Here is a 14,118-nt window from a genome sequence, read left to right as displayed (position 1 = left end):
ACAGGAATTTAATGGACTGAGTAAGCAGGTGATGAGGTCAATGCAATGGTTTTAAACTGGTTTTAGTCCAGTTTTGCTGTGGTTTCAGGTTGAGATTATGGTCTGTTTTGGTGTGTAGTTCTAATTTATGAGCATAAAAAATATTAGACCACCCTGGTTTTCTTCAATTTCTTGTTCATTTTAATGCCTGGTACAACTAAAGATACATTTGTTTGGACAAATATAATGATACTAACAAAAATAGCTCATAATAGTTTAATTTCAGAGCTGATACCTATCCATTTTCCATGTTTTCTTGATAATAACCAAAATCATTTCAGTTCTTACATTAATATCTATGGCATTGTACTGACAAAAACAGTGCTTTTAGGCATTCGATGTTTTCTTTTCTGTCTGTTTTAGTCACATGATACACACAGGAGTTAGTACTTGATTGCATAACCTTTGTTTTTGATGACTTTTGATGGTCTAGTAATTTTTTCCGTGACTGTAGAAGCTGGTTTGCAGAATAATGAATGTAGTTTTTTGCTGAATGATGTTAATTTTAATCACCTGCGCTGATCCAGTTCTGTAAATAAGTCACCATAGATCTTCCACACTGGACCTTTAAAACATCCAATCCCTGTTTAGAAAATAATAGTATATTTCTTGAAGAACTTCAGCCGTTTGACAGTGGACACCAACAGCATAAGTTTTTTGTAAAGTGTGAGGATTTATTTTTTCATCCCTAACTTTGCAAATTACACCTTTATAGTGAAATATCATTAGGGAACCCATCAGATCTTTAATTGATGTTAAAAAGGAGGCCGTTTGTTAAATTAATCACACTGCTCCAGGCTTTATCTCATGTCTGGATAGAGAAACACTGAACCACACTGTGGAAAATGAAATGTTTTAATGACTGTTGCAACAAGAAAATTAGACGATGAAGCAATAAAAAGTGTTGAATAATGAGAATCTAGGTCGAGGATAGTGATTTTATTTGAGTTCTTCAAGCATTTGTCATTTAAACTTAATGTTTGAACAGTAAGAAAAGATCTTTTCCATTGACCTCAGTCAGATTTGGTTCATTTTCCTCCACAGAGGAATATCAAAAACACACCTGTGTAATAAAGTAATGACAGTCATTGTACATGAAGTCAGAACTAGAAACATTCTGGTGGTGAAACGAAGAGACGAGACACCAAACTGGCTCTTTGTTATGTTTTTTTTTTTATAGAAACCACTGTGTCTGTGTTCGATTAAATCTCCCTGGGTTGAGAGTGAGAGGTGTGTGTTACTACAACTCCATCATAATGTGATTTATTTTTGCGGCGGTGGAGATGGTTAACAGTGAACTGCAGAGAGTCGGGGAAATGAAAAAATGATTTTCTCCTGGAAATTGCTTTACTCCTGACTGTTTAGTGAAATGCCTCATCTCCCATGTTGGAGTTTACAATCATGAACACGAACCAAGACGTCGACGTACCACTTATTCAAGGCTGGACTCCCAGTACAATAATTGACCTTGTTACCATGGCGACAAACACAGAGACTAATCAGTACAGGAGATGAGTTGGGACAGATCTGCCCTATGTTGTCATTGTGTGGAAATATTGAAAGTGAACTGAGTAAATTAAGCATTTTTTCCCCCATGCATTTATTTCCGATGTGTCATCTGATTTGACCTTTAACCCTTCATTTTCTTTATTTTCACATAATATTGTCAAATCTAACGCTAAACTAACACAGCATCTTGATGATGAGACAAACACATTCCAATTATGAACATTAACCTTTCACTGACTTAACCCTGTAAAGCCTGAACCATTTTTTTTCAAATATCAATTTCCGTGTATGAGTTTCAGTTTTGTATCATATTTGATACATCGGGTCTCAATGCTCAAATATTGTTATTTTTGAACCAACAAAAGTATAATATGACACAAACATATCTAACAAATCGGTAATTCCTTTTCAAAACTGGCAAAGTTCTGCCTCCGTCTTCATTAATGACACACTGCAAAAATCTGAATCTTACCAAGTGTATTTTTCTCATTTCTAGTCAAAATATCTCATCACACTTAAAATAAGATATAATCACCTAAAGAGTAACTTTTCAGTGAGATATAAGACCTTATATTTAGACAATAGGAACTGGAACAGAGTGACCCCACTGGAGTCTCTTATCTTCGCACACACATTCCACAATTATTACACAGTTCATGCACCCCCCGTACCCACATTGTCCCATTCACGTCTGCTGTCAGCATTTATGTTCACGCTGTCCCCCAATTTCCCTACAAATTCATGAAAAAATTCCAGCATGTGTCCACGTGTAATGTGTGAAACTGTATGGTGTCTTATATTTGTGCTTTGCATTATCTTCTGTTCTTCACTGTAATTTCTGAAGGATTTGTGTTGGGCGCTTGCGCACACAGTGACCGGCAGTGAGTGAAAGCTTACTGCAAACAAACCTACCTTCGGGTACAAATAAAGTCAACTTGAACTTGTACTTGAACTTGAATAGATCTTGAAAATCTTATTTCAAGAAATCTTACCAAGATAATTTTCACTTGTTCCGCTGGCAGATTTTTTTTTTTGCTTAATTCAAGATTTTGATTTTTTTTTTTTTTTTTTGCTTATTTCAAGCAAAAAAAAAAAAAAAACAGCCAATGGAACAAGTGAAAATGTGTATTATAGTGTATTCTTTTGTGTATTTTGATGTATTTTTGTATAATGTAGTGCACTTTGGTGGATTTCTTTGGTGGATTTAAGTGTATTTTTGCACTTTTTGTACATTTTCATACATTTTAGTGTTTTATGTGTATTTTAGTGTATTCTTTTGTGTGTTTTTGTGCATGTTGGTGTATAATATCCAAGAGGCCTACTGGGCTATTGTTTTTGTGAATGTAAGGTCTGAAATTCAACCAAATACACTGAGAAAAATGTCTTGAAATGTGTTCCATTCAGCTTCATCCAACCTGCAAATACCCTGCTTTAGAAAAATCGATCAGAATCAGAGATGAAGAGGCAAATGGAGGATGCAGAAGCAGCAGAGGTGTGATGATAAACATCTTCAACAGGAACTATATGACAGGAGGAGAGGAAGGAAGGAAGGGCAGAGTTGTGCTGAGTGGAAGGACTCAACCATTACAGGAGAATATGTACAGTTGAACTTTAGCATCTTCAGTTCTGATGAAATGTCGCTGTGAAGAGCGTCAGAGTACCGGCGTCAACCTTTAACCGAGACCTTTACATCAGCGGCAGAGGAAATCTGGTGTTTATTAGAGTCACAGAGGACGTTGCATCTCTTCATTTACACATTCACAGACGGTAGAAGACTGGTGAGAACTGAACTGTGCCCTTCATTAGACTATGTTTGTCTTATTGACGGTATTACTGCACCCATTTTGACTATATGGACAAAAGTATGTGGACACGTTCGATTCAGGTGTTTCTTTTCTAACAGGGGTCTGGGATACAAAACAATAATGACTAATGTCGTAATATAGTTTTATATTAGGATAAATATTGCATTGGTTAGTTTGGTTTAAACTGTTATCTTTGCTTCCAAAATGACTCAGAGAAGATGGTTTTTACGTCATTTCTCTCAACATGGATTTTTTTTGTTTTTTGTTTTTGTTTTATCCATGACAGATTTTAAACATTGTGCCTCTGAATTTCTAAAACATTTTTCATGCTCTGATTGTAAATAATAATTTTCTACCACAACTAACCACCTACTTTCTTCACATCTCAGTGAGGAAGAGAAATCTCCCATTAAACTTTAAGGAAATATTGATGTTTAGAAACTATATGGACATAAATACTGGGACACATCATGTCTACAGCTGTAAGATGTTCTGTTCATGCTGATTTGAGATAAAAACATAAATATTTCCTCATCATCAATGCAATGCAATATGTATCCCAATATAAAGCTATATTATGACATTAGTCATTATTGTTTTGTATCCCAGACCCCTGTTAGAAAAGAAACACCTAAATTCAATGTATCTACATACTTCTGTCCACTTTCTACCACAACTAACTATCTACTTTCTTCACATCTCACTTAGGAAGAAAAATCTCCCATTAAACTTTAAGGAAATATTGATGTTTTTATCTCAAATCATCATGAACAAGACATCCTACAGCTGTAGACATGATGTGTCCCAGTACTTTTGTCCATATAGTTTACACTGACATTAATATAACGTTGTAAATAAGCTGCTCGTCTTCAGCTTCTGTCCGTTGGTTCTTCTTGTCTTCAGATCCTTTGTTTTCTTTATGGATTCAGAGTCTCATCCCTGCTGAGTGAATGGTCACTGTGTTAGTTTACAATGACATTAGCTTCAACTGTAAAATTGACTGAACTGTCAACCATTGAAGGTGTTGATCTAATCGTGATTGATTACAGATTGGGGTCAGGTCAGGTCAGGTCACCTTACCTCATAATAGAGAATCTAAGCAAATCGACATCTTCCCTATGCAGCTCCCATTAGCATACAGTTTTCATGCAACAGTTGGTTTGTGTACTTTGACAAAGTACTTTTAATTTCATTTATTTTATTCATGGTTGTGCATTTCATCTGCAGACATTCAATAACCATCAGGTGAACAAACATGTACACACCCATGTTCAAAAAGGAGCAGGATGAAGAAAACCTTATATTTCCTGCCCCCTTCTAAATAATACTAGCCTTAATGGTTAGCGATAAACAACTAGCTATAAAGTCATACTGTATAGAGTCAGACAAACCAAACAAAACACATCCAAAAATAAAACAAAATGAATACAAAACCAAGTGCAAAACTACATATCCAGAAAGTACAAAACAAACAAAACAGGGAAATATATACCTGATGAAATGATGCAAAACCATTAACATTACAACAATGTATGTAATATATGAGTGTGAACTAATACTATGTTATGTGTGGGTGTAGCCTTAATTTTTAAAATGTTTCTAATTTTATGAATGCTGGTATTTTACATCTCACCCAAGGGACAACAGTTCATTTTTATTTATTTATTTATTTTTGCTAGTGCTGGCACAGTTACAGTAATGTTCATTAAAGTGTACTGTCCCTGCTAAATAAACAAATACAAAAAATAAAGAATTACGATATCAGACCAAAATAAGTGAATAAATATGTCACAAGATGCAAAACAAATATGAATTATCATTATTATTATTATTATTGTTATTATTATTATTATCATTATTATTATTAGTTTATTTTGAGCATTTACAGAACACATGCAAATTCAAAATTCTAAAATCCTTCATCCACACTCGAAAAGGAGTGGGAAGAAGAAAAATGTATTTTTCATCCCACCCCCATTCTTATCATCAAATAACTTAACATAATAACATTTTAAATACTCACTCCTGTCCTTAGACTTCAAACCAGAAGAATGAACAAAACAGGCCTATACCCAATTAGAATAAACTCATTCAACAGTATTTACATTATAGAACCAAAATGTGTGTGAAAAATAGAAACAAAGTACACACCACGGGTAACAGTTAACCGTCAACTTACACTATAATAATTACAAACCAACAATGGTAAGAAAAAACCTACAATACCCCAAATGTTAAAGGGCAGCGCATACCTTAAATTATAATACGTTTGTTAAACTTCTCTCTGTGGTCCACATGTTTGACAGTTCTGTTACAGACTCAGCTGTAGGAAATCGGCTGTGCTAATCGTAAAAGGCTTTAACATAGATGGCGTTGGTGTTGGCGTTGGCGCCTCCTAGATCCACTGAGTCGTATCAGATGCGTTAACCCAGAGGAGCAGGAGGTCGTTACTGTGTCGTTCTGCAACAGCATCGTCATCCATCTGATCCGATAAGAGGCTATCGACAGGGTGAAGACGGGCCTGTGACGGGTGGTTAATGGAGGTCACGACCCCCAGAGCACCAGCACACTCACCCACCACCAGACTTTATTTACAAAAGGCAGGAACCAAACCTCAGAAGCATTCAGTCCAAACACAGACATGGTGTTTTTAATCTAAGTCTGAGCCTCGACTCTACAGAGAAAACACGAAAGAAATCAGATTAAATCAGATCTGAACGAAAGGTTTAGAAAATCTGAACCAAATACAACCTGTTTAATTTAACAGTAAAATGAATATTAGACATTAAAGTGTATTAAACTATAACAGTATGATATTACTGTAATATCGTCATAATATTAAACAGAAAATTCAGGTAATGGGGTTATTTTGTTCATGTAATTAATTAGTTTATTTGTTTTTCATCGTTTTTGTTTATTTTGTTTATTATTTTGATCGTTTTCATTCATTATGTTGATTCTTTATACAGGTATTAAATATTTTATTCATGCCTTTTCTTAATTTTGTTCAGTAATTTGTTATTTTTGTCTTTATTTGTGTTTATTTAGTTCAGGTCAGCACATATATTATATTATATTATATTATATTATATTATATTATATTATATTATATTATATTAAACTGAAGACTGTATTTCTTGTTTTCTCTGACTTGAGTCACTCTGAGAATCTGCCTCTTCAACATTTTATTGATCTCCAGAGTTCAGCTGAATCAAAAATGCAACATATCGAAGTGAGAGTCCATGTTTAAAGGTTAAGACAAAGATATTGGATGTTGCACTGTAAACAACAGTTTGGTTTTTACCTTTATTTTTGTTCTTTTATTTCATAGTGACAAAAGAGGCAAAAAAGGTCTGGAACTGGAGCTGGAGGTTTTATGAAGCTGAATTTATGACTTTTGAAGACATTTTCCCTCATTGTCTTTGGTCAAATTTCAGTAGTTATTATTATATTGAACCAGTCTGAACCATGTTTTCATCCAGTTAATGTTACATTTCCATTTGTCTGTGATTAATGTTTCTACAGACGTTAAAGCTGTTAAAGCTCATACCTGAACCCCTCCACCCATGAACGACTGACTGATGGAGGCTCCACTCATTCCCATAAGTCCAAAATACAGGTTCACTGGGTTCCACAATAATAACAAAAAATGAAAAAATTGAACACATATGAAGAAAAGAGGAAAAACAAACCCATAACTGTACAAAGAATCAACAAAAATGACCAAAATAATGAACAAAATAAAATCAATTAAAAAATAAACAAAATAGGCTAATCAACAAAATTTACAAAATAATATCCTTTGTAAAACAGACCTTTAATTCCAAGATTTAAGGATTAATAATCAATTTTATGTATAATTAAGGGCGTTTTGAAGGATTCACAGACAATGTAAATTCAGGACAGTTTCTACCTTTTGCAGATAAAGGTCACAGTCAGTAATTTGAACACTTCTGTCAGTCAGCCGTCAAAATGTTATGACTGATGGGTTTACCTTCGGTCTCAGATATTCAGGGTTAAATCAAGCACACTGTCAACAAAAAAAAAGCTGTAAAAAAACGTTAATATTCCGGCAGCTGGGGCACCAAGAAAATACTATTAAATAACAGAAAAAAAAAATCTCATAAAAATATGGTAATTTTCCATATTAAAACACAGTTTTTTGCCCTAACTGTACATGAGATTTTGCTTTTTTTTTTTTTTTTTTTTTTTTTTTTTTTTTTTTTTTTACTTTTTAATGTTTAATAAAGAACATTTACATGTATTAAAATAATCAAATTACCTATAAATATATATATATAAAGAATTTTCAAAGAGACTAAGGTGTACAATTCACTGATTAAAACTGTATTTGGACAGTTTATCAGTGCTTATACATGTTATACATTCACAAAAATACATTTATTCAACATTTTTGTTGTGAAATCTCATATAATTACACAGGATATTTGTCAATTAACAAACAAGTCATGTTAAACTTACAGAACAAATGCTTCTTTTATGGTTAATTGTAGTAATGCAGTAATTTCATCTCATTTTTTTTTTTGTTTGTTTGTTTTTTACAGTATTAAACTTTTAAAAATCAACAGTTTAATCTCATAAATAGAAAAGAAATATCTGCAAAATTCCAATATATTTGCAGATGTATTTTAACTGTATTTTTCTGTAAAAAAAAAAATTCTTTTAAAAAAATGGAAATTTTATGGTTATTCACAGTTACAGTTTTGTCACTTTCTTTTACATTTGATATGTAAAATCAGTCTATTTTTGTAATTTCATTGATATTTTCCTGTATCTTAAAAAAACAGTAAAAATCTGTAAAATAAACAGTAAAAATTCTGTTAAATTACAGATTTTTTTACAATGCAATTTTAAAAATGATTAAGGCCTTTTTAAGACTTTTTAAGGATCCGTGGACACCCTAGGTCCTAAAAATTCATCATCATCCTCATCATCCTCCTCATCATCATCATCCTCATCATCATCCTCATCATCATCCTCATCATCCTCATCATCATCATCATCCTCATCATCATCCTCATCATCATCATCATCATCATCCTCATCCCCCTATACTTCAGCCTCTTCATCTGCCCATTGATAATAACTCACTATTACCTGATAATTATGTGCTGTTACTTTATTATCACTTCTGCTTTAATGTACCTCTGGTGACTCTTATTTGATGATGACATTATGTATGAGTCTGTTTCAGGCTCAGATCCAGTTTATTACCTCCATTCCTTTGTCTACATCCATGATAAGAGCCTGTCTCTCCACCCTTTGGGACCATTTGACATCGTTCGACTTTAATTCTGACAGATTCGTGTTAAAGACGGCGTCTGCTGTGTCAGTTGTGTGAAACCTGACAGGTTAATTACCTATGGAATCACAGACAGTGGGATTAAAAACCCCAGAGTTGGATATGTGAGTGGAATGTCACACACAAGTGAAATGTTTAGTATGTGTCAGCTGAAAACAGCAGATGTTTGATTGGTTTGTTATTATACAAACGTGTGTGGATGAAGTGGTGAAAATATGTGTGTACATGTGCACTGACCTGAAAAAGACAAGAAGATTTCAAGATTTCAAAACATAAATATTTATTTTTGAGGGTCAGAAATGTGAACAATGTCGTACAGTCAATTATTACTGTAGACATGTATATATACGTACATACAGTATATACATACATATATACTATTAACTTATCTATTGTACTTAACCTGTTTAAGTTTCATTCTACCATTGAACTTTCCATTTATTTCTCTCTGTCTTACTTATTTTTGTTCATTTTAATTATTTTGCTGATTATTTTGTTCCTTTTTTTCTGAATTTCTGTTATTTTTATTGATTAATTTGGTCATTTATGTTCATTATATTTATTCTTTGTATAGTTATTCATTATTTTATTTCCTTTTCTTTCTTCATTTTGTTGAAAAGTTTGTTTTTGTCTTCATTTATGTTCATTGTGGTCCTTATTTGATGATTTGTTCTTATTTTGATTATTGCTTTGTTCATTTTGTTCATTATTGTTATTATTATCTTTTTATTTATTCTTTGCCCAGCTTTTGATTATTTTATTCATTTTCTTTCTTCCTTTTGTTAAATAGTTTATTTTTGTATCTTCATTTGTGTTCATTTTGTGTATTTTCTTCCTTATTTGGTAACTTTTATTGACTTTTTTGGTCTTTGTTTCTTCGTTTTGTCCATTTTTTCCCATTTTATTGTTCATATTGTTGTTTACTCGCTCTATTTTTGTCCATTCTCCACTTTCTTCTTCATTTCCTTTCCTCATTTTATTTAATAGATTGTTATTTATATCTTCATTTGTGTTCATTTTGTTTATTTTCTACCTTATTTGGTAACTTTTATTGATTTTTTTTGTTCTTTGTTTCTTCGTTTTGTCCATTTTTTTCATTATGTTTTTTTTTTTTTTTTTTTTTTTTTTTTTTTAATTTAACCTTTATTTACCCAGGCAAGCAACTAAGAACAGATTTTTATTTACAAATGCAGCCTGAATATATCGTTATATTGTTGTTTACTTACTCTATTTTTGTCCTTTCTCCACTTTCCTTTTTTTCCTTTCCTCATTTTGTTTAAGAGGTTCTTATTCATATCTTCATTTTGTTCATCTTCTTCCTTATTTGGTCATTTTGTCGATTATTTTGTTCTTTGTTTCTTTGTCTTATCAATTTCTTTCATTATATTGTTTATATTGTTGTGTATTTACACAATTTTTGTTCATCTTCTTCCTTATTTGGTCATTTTGTCGATTATTTTGTTCTTTGTTTCTTTGTCTTATCAATTCCTTTCATTATATTGTTCATATTGTTGTGTATTTACACCATTTTTGTTCATTTTCTTCGCTATAGTATCTGAAGCTTCAGTCCTTAGACTCGTTATGTGACGAAAGTCCAAAATTAACTCCGTTTTTCCACATACCTTCTTCAACTCTCGCCATCTGTTATCATATGACTGAAAATCCCACTCACACCTCAGTTTGTGTTTGTGTTGATGCTCATTATCCGTGACCCATCTCCTGGGATGATTGCTCAGCTAATTAACTGACACCTATACAAATGAGACCTGATCGCTGACCCATAACTCTCCTTCTACACATGATCGCTCGCTGCCTTCCATTTTTCATCAGTTTTCCGTGTTGATGCCATCTGTCCGTCTCCTCGTGGACGTCTCTTTGTCCTGGTTAATGTTGGATTCACTGCTACATATTCATTTTTTGCATGTGGGCGTTTCCGCATTGTTGTTGTTTTTCCCGTGAAATCTTAAAAAAAAACCTGGAACCTGACCCTCCTCATGTCTTCTTCTGTGTTTCTCTGCAGATCGTGGCTGAGTAGCAGATCTATGCGGATCAAGAGTTGAAGGAGGATCACCTGAGACTAGTGGTGAGTTTTCTACCCTCTACCTGGGTTTTCTTTGCTCCGGTTGTATTTCTGTCTCCTGGGACTCGGTGTAATTGGGCCAGACGGTGGAGGAGGCGTGGAGCATAAACCTTCTCAGAGTAGCTGAATCAGATTCACCTCCATCATGTCACACCATGGCAGACTTATCAGCTCAGATTCAGAGCCTTGTCTCGGAAATATAATTTATGTGCGATTACGACGATCCGGCAGCGGCGCTCTACTGACAAATGTAATCAGCGCCACAATATGTCCCGCGACTCCATCATTTTAAACAGAATGAAGCTCTAAATAAAGGAGTTGGAGTCAAGGGCGTCTTCAGTGAAACCAAAACCACAACAGTCCCTCAAGGGGCTTCACAGTCTGCACAGAATACAACCCACTGCCTCCTCACACCCCGAGGGCCAGATTTACAGAACAAGGCAAATAAGCACAAGGCCGCCATCCCAAAAAAAACAAAAAAACAGCAACAAAAAGCACAGATGGAGAGTACAGTTCTGCAAAAGGTCTACAGAAGCCCTGTTTATAGGAGAAGTGTCTAAGGAGACCGTCTCGTCTTCACCCCATCCATAATGACCGTGTTTTATTGGGTTTTTATCCAATCTGTCTTCTGTGTTTCCCTGGTGTTGTGGTTTGGCTGCACAGCTTTAACCCAGATTGTGAAATGTTTGAGATGGATGATCTCAGCTTCACCCAACGTCCCTGTGAACGCCAACAATCCATATGAAATGATGACGAACACCCCTCGAATGGTGGAAAAAACTACTTTGTCCAAACTACCACCAAAATGGAGAAGCTATAGCAGTAATTGGACAATTAATTTACTTATTTTTTCTTGTGGCCATCTTTTACAGTGTTTTATCTCATTGGTTGATAGGCCATGAGCTGTTGTGAAGGAACTGTGTCTGTCGTTGTCTTTGTCTTCCTTGTTGTTCGCAATTTCTTCAAATGTCTTCTTTTCGGAAACTACTTGTTGGATTCATTTCAAATTATATATCTAGCTTCCTTGAGACAATGTCTATCAAGTTTGTTGACAGTTTTGAGAACTTTAGATTTTTAAATTTTTTTGCGATTTTTTCGAATGATGAAAAATTTGCCTTGACTTATGATGGTCCATATTTTAATGGTTTATAATATGGAAATGGTAAGAGATATCAATATAGTTAGTATTGAGCACTGATAGGAACTCATATATGGACTTTCATTTGGGTCCATGACCTTTGACCTTGAGTGACAGTGAAGGGTCAAACTCAAGGTCACTAATGTCTAAATTTCAACAATCTTCTCCGAAACTACTGGTTGGATTTATTTAAAAAAAAAAAAAAAAAAGTAGCTTCTTTGGGATAATGTCTACAAGCACTGATAGGACGTCACATATGGACTTAAGTACCACCCACTTCTGTTGGGAGATTGAACTCCTGCATTCATACAACAGGACTCTAAGAACCTGACAACCTCACAAATTCAACTTGTTATTGATACTTGATAGAACATGACTGAGATACAGGGACATTGGTCCTATTTTTATCCAATCTGTCTTGTATGTTTCCTTGGTGTTGTGGTTTTGCTGCACAGCTTTAACTCCGATAGTGAAATGGTCGAGATGAATGATTGGAAAGTCTCAGCTTCATCCAACGTCCCTGTGAACGCCAAAAACCCATATGAAATGTTGACAACCATCCCTTGTACAGTAGAAAAAAACAGCTTTGTCAAGATCAAGACCAAGGCAGGTTGAGACCGAGACAAGACCAAGAGCAAGACTGTACATACAATAAAAAAAAATTATTAGAAGACGGAACAAAGTAAGAATTCTCTGTTTTAAGATTGATTTATAGTAACAGTAATGCAACAGACACTGCCTGCACTTTTTTCAAAGCATCACAATGTAGGAAATCTCAATTCTTAGCTTATTTTTCTGTGTCAAAAATCGAGCATCCATCACCTGAACAGCAGCTGTTTCATTCACAGAATTACAGCATTAAAAAGATGGAAACACACAGAGCCTGAATAAAATGCAATGACAAAACACTCAAACATCTCCACCATCCAAAACAAACCCATGAATATTTATGCCTTATTTTTTGTCACGGTTTTTGGTTCAGTTTGGTTTTGCGTGTCGTTTTACAGATGCATTCATTGTGGTTTTGGAAACCAAACTTTATTACTAACGGCTTTGTAGACATCACTGGTGTTGGACATGTGAACACGTTCTGCTGGTCTTCCTCAGTTCTCACCGGATATGTAAAGGAGGGGGTGGGGATGGGGGGAGTGTTGTCAATAACTGGTTGCTTTGAAATAGATCCTTTCTACTTTAATCAGTGGCAAATAACTTAACAGCAGTGGTCTCGACTGGTCTCGTCTTAAAATCCCGAGTGTGCACAGTCTGAGACCGAGACAAGACCGAGTAAAACTACACCCGAGGCAAGACGAGACCAAGACGGTAAAAAAGCAGTCGACCAAGACCGATCTTGAGTACTACAACACTGGTAGTTAGTAATGGAATGGAATGAAAAAAATAAAGGAAAACTTAACTTTTCCACAACATTTTCTGTACAGTCAACCTGAAAGTCAGTTTATACTCAGTTGGGATTGTTTTTTAAGGCAGCGTCAGCATTTCAGCATATTTCTCATATATCTTCCTCTTCAGTTGTCCCATTGGAGATCTGGGACAGCACAGGTCAAATTGTGGACAGTGAGATCCAGCTCCTGAAGCCATGGTACACTCCAAAGAACCAGAGGGCGAAGCATTGGCAGAAGTTTTGGTGCAGTGGGTTTAGCGTGACTCAGATGGAGGTTCTGGGTCATGTTTGATGGCCTCAGTAAATTCAGGAGGACGTGCTCTGATAACACTTCACTCCATCATTTCAAGTACATTAGTGCGAATAGAGAGCATTCCCTTTCTTCTACCACATGCTGTTTCCATGGCGTCTCCTCCGTGTGCAGCAATCGAAGCCACGTCAAGTGTAAAATGAGTTAAGACTGGGATTTTCTGCATTAAGTAACCATGAAATTAGTAGTCAATTGACTTGGGCTGGTCTTTAGATTTTTCATTGCACAAGGAATATATCAAAGTTGTCATGTCCATGTATTTTTAAAGCAAATTTTTAATTTGCATTATTAGTAAATCCCAAATGTAATTCTTTAACCCTTAAAGGAAAGAAAAGGCACCGCTGACCAAAACCATCCACTATCTAAACTGTTGACCCACTAATCTTATCAATACATAAAAATATTTGGTGTAAAATGCAGTTTTTCATCCTTTCATGTTCATCAGATATGACCCATTTGGATGTTCTGAGGCTCTGTAGTTACCATGGAAACACTGTCATCTTCTACAACATTGA

At 34.7% G+C, this 14,118-nt stretch overlaps 1 protein-coding gene across 5 annotated transcripts in view; it reads left to right on the top strand.

Annotated features, from left to right (window-relative positions):
- LOC115431601 (sodium/calcium exchanger 2-like) overlaps positions 1–14,118 on the top strand; it is a 324,862-nt gene that overhangs the window by 201,490 nt on the left and 109,254 nt on the right. For all 5 annotated transcript variants that reach the window (XM_030152081.1, XM_030152077.1, XM_030152078.1 and 2 more), the window contains one exon: positions 10,697–10,759. The gene's annotated coding sequence lies outside the window, so the exon portion shown is untranslated. The remainder of the gene's footprint in view (positions 1–10,696; positions 10,760–14,118) is intronic.

Source organism: Sphaeramia orbicularis, chromosome 13 (assembly GCF_902148855.1).
Source record: "Sphaeramia orbicularis chromosome 13, fSphaOr1.1, whole genome shotgun sequence".
NCBI lineage: Eukaryota > Metazoa > Chordata > Actinopteri > Kurtiformes > Apogonidae > Sphaeramia > Sphaeramia orbicularis.
Note: the sequence above shows the minus strand (reverse complement) of the source record. Positions and strands in the feature narration are given on the sequence as shown.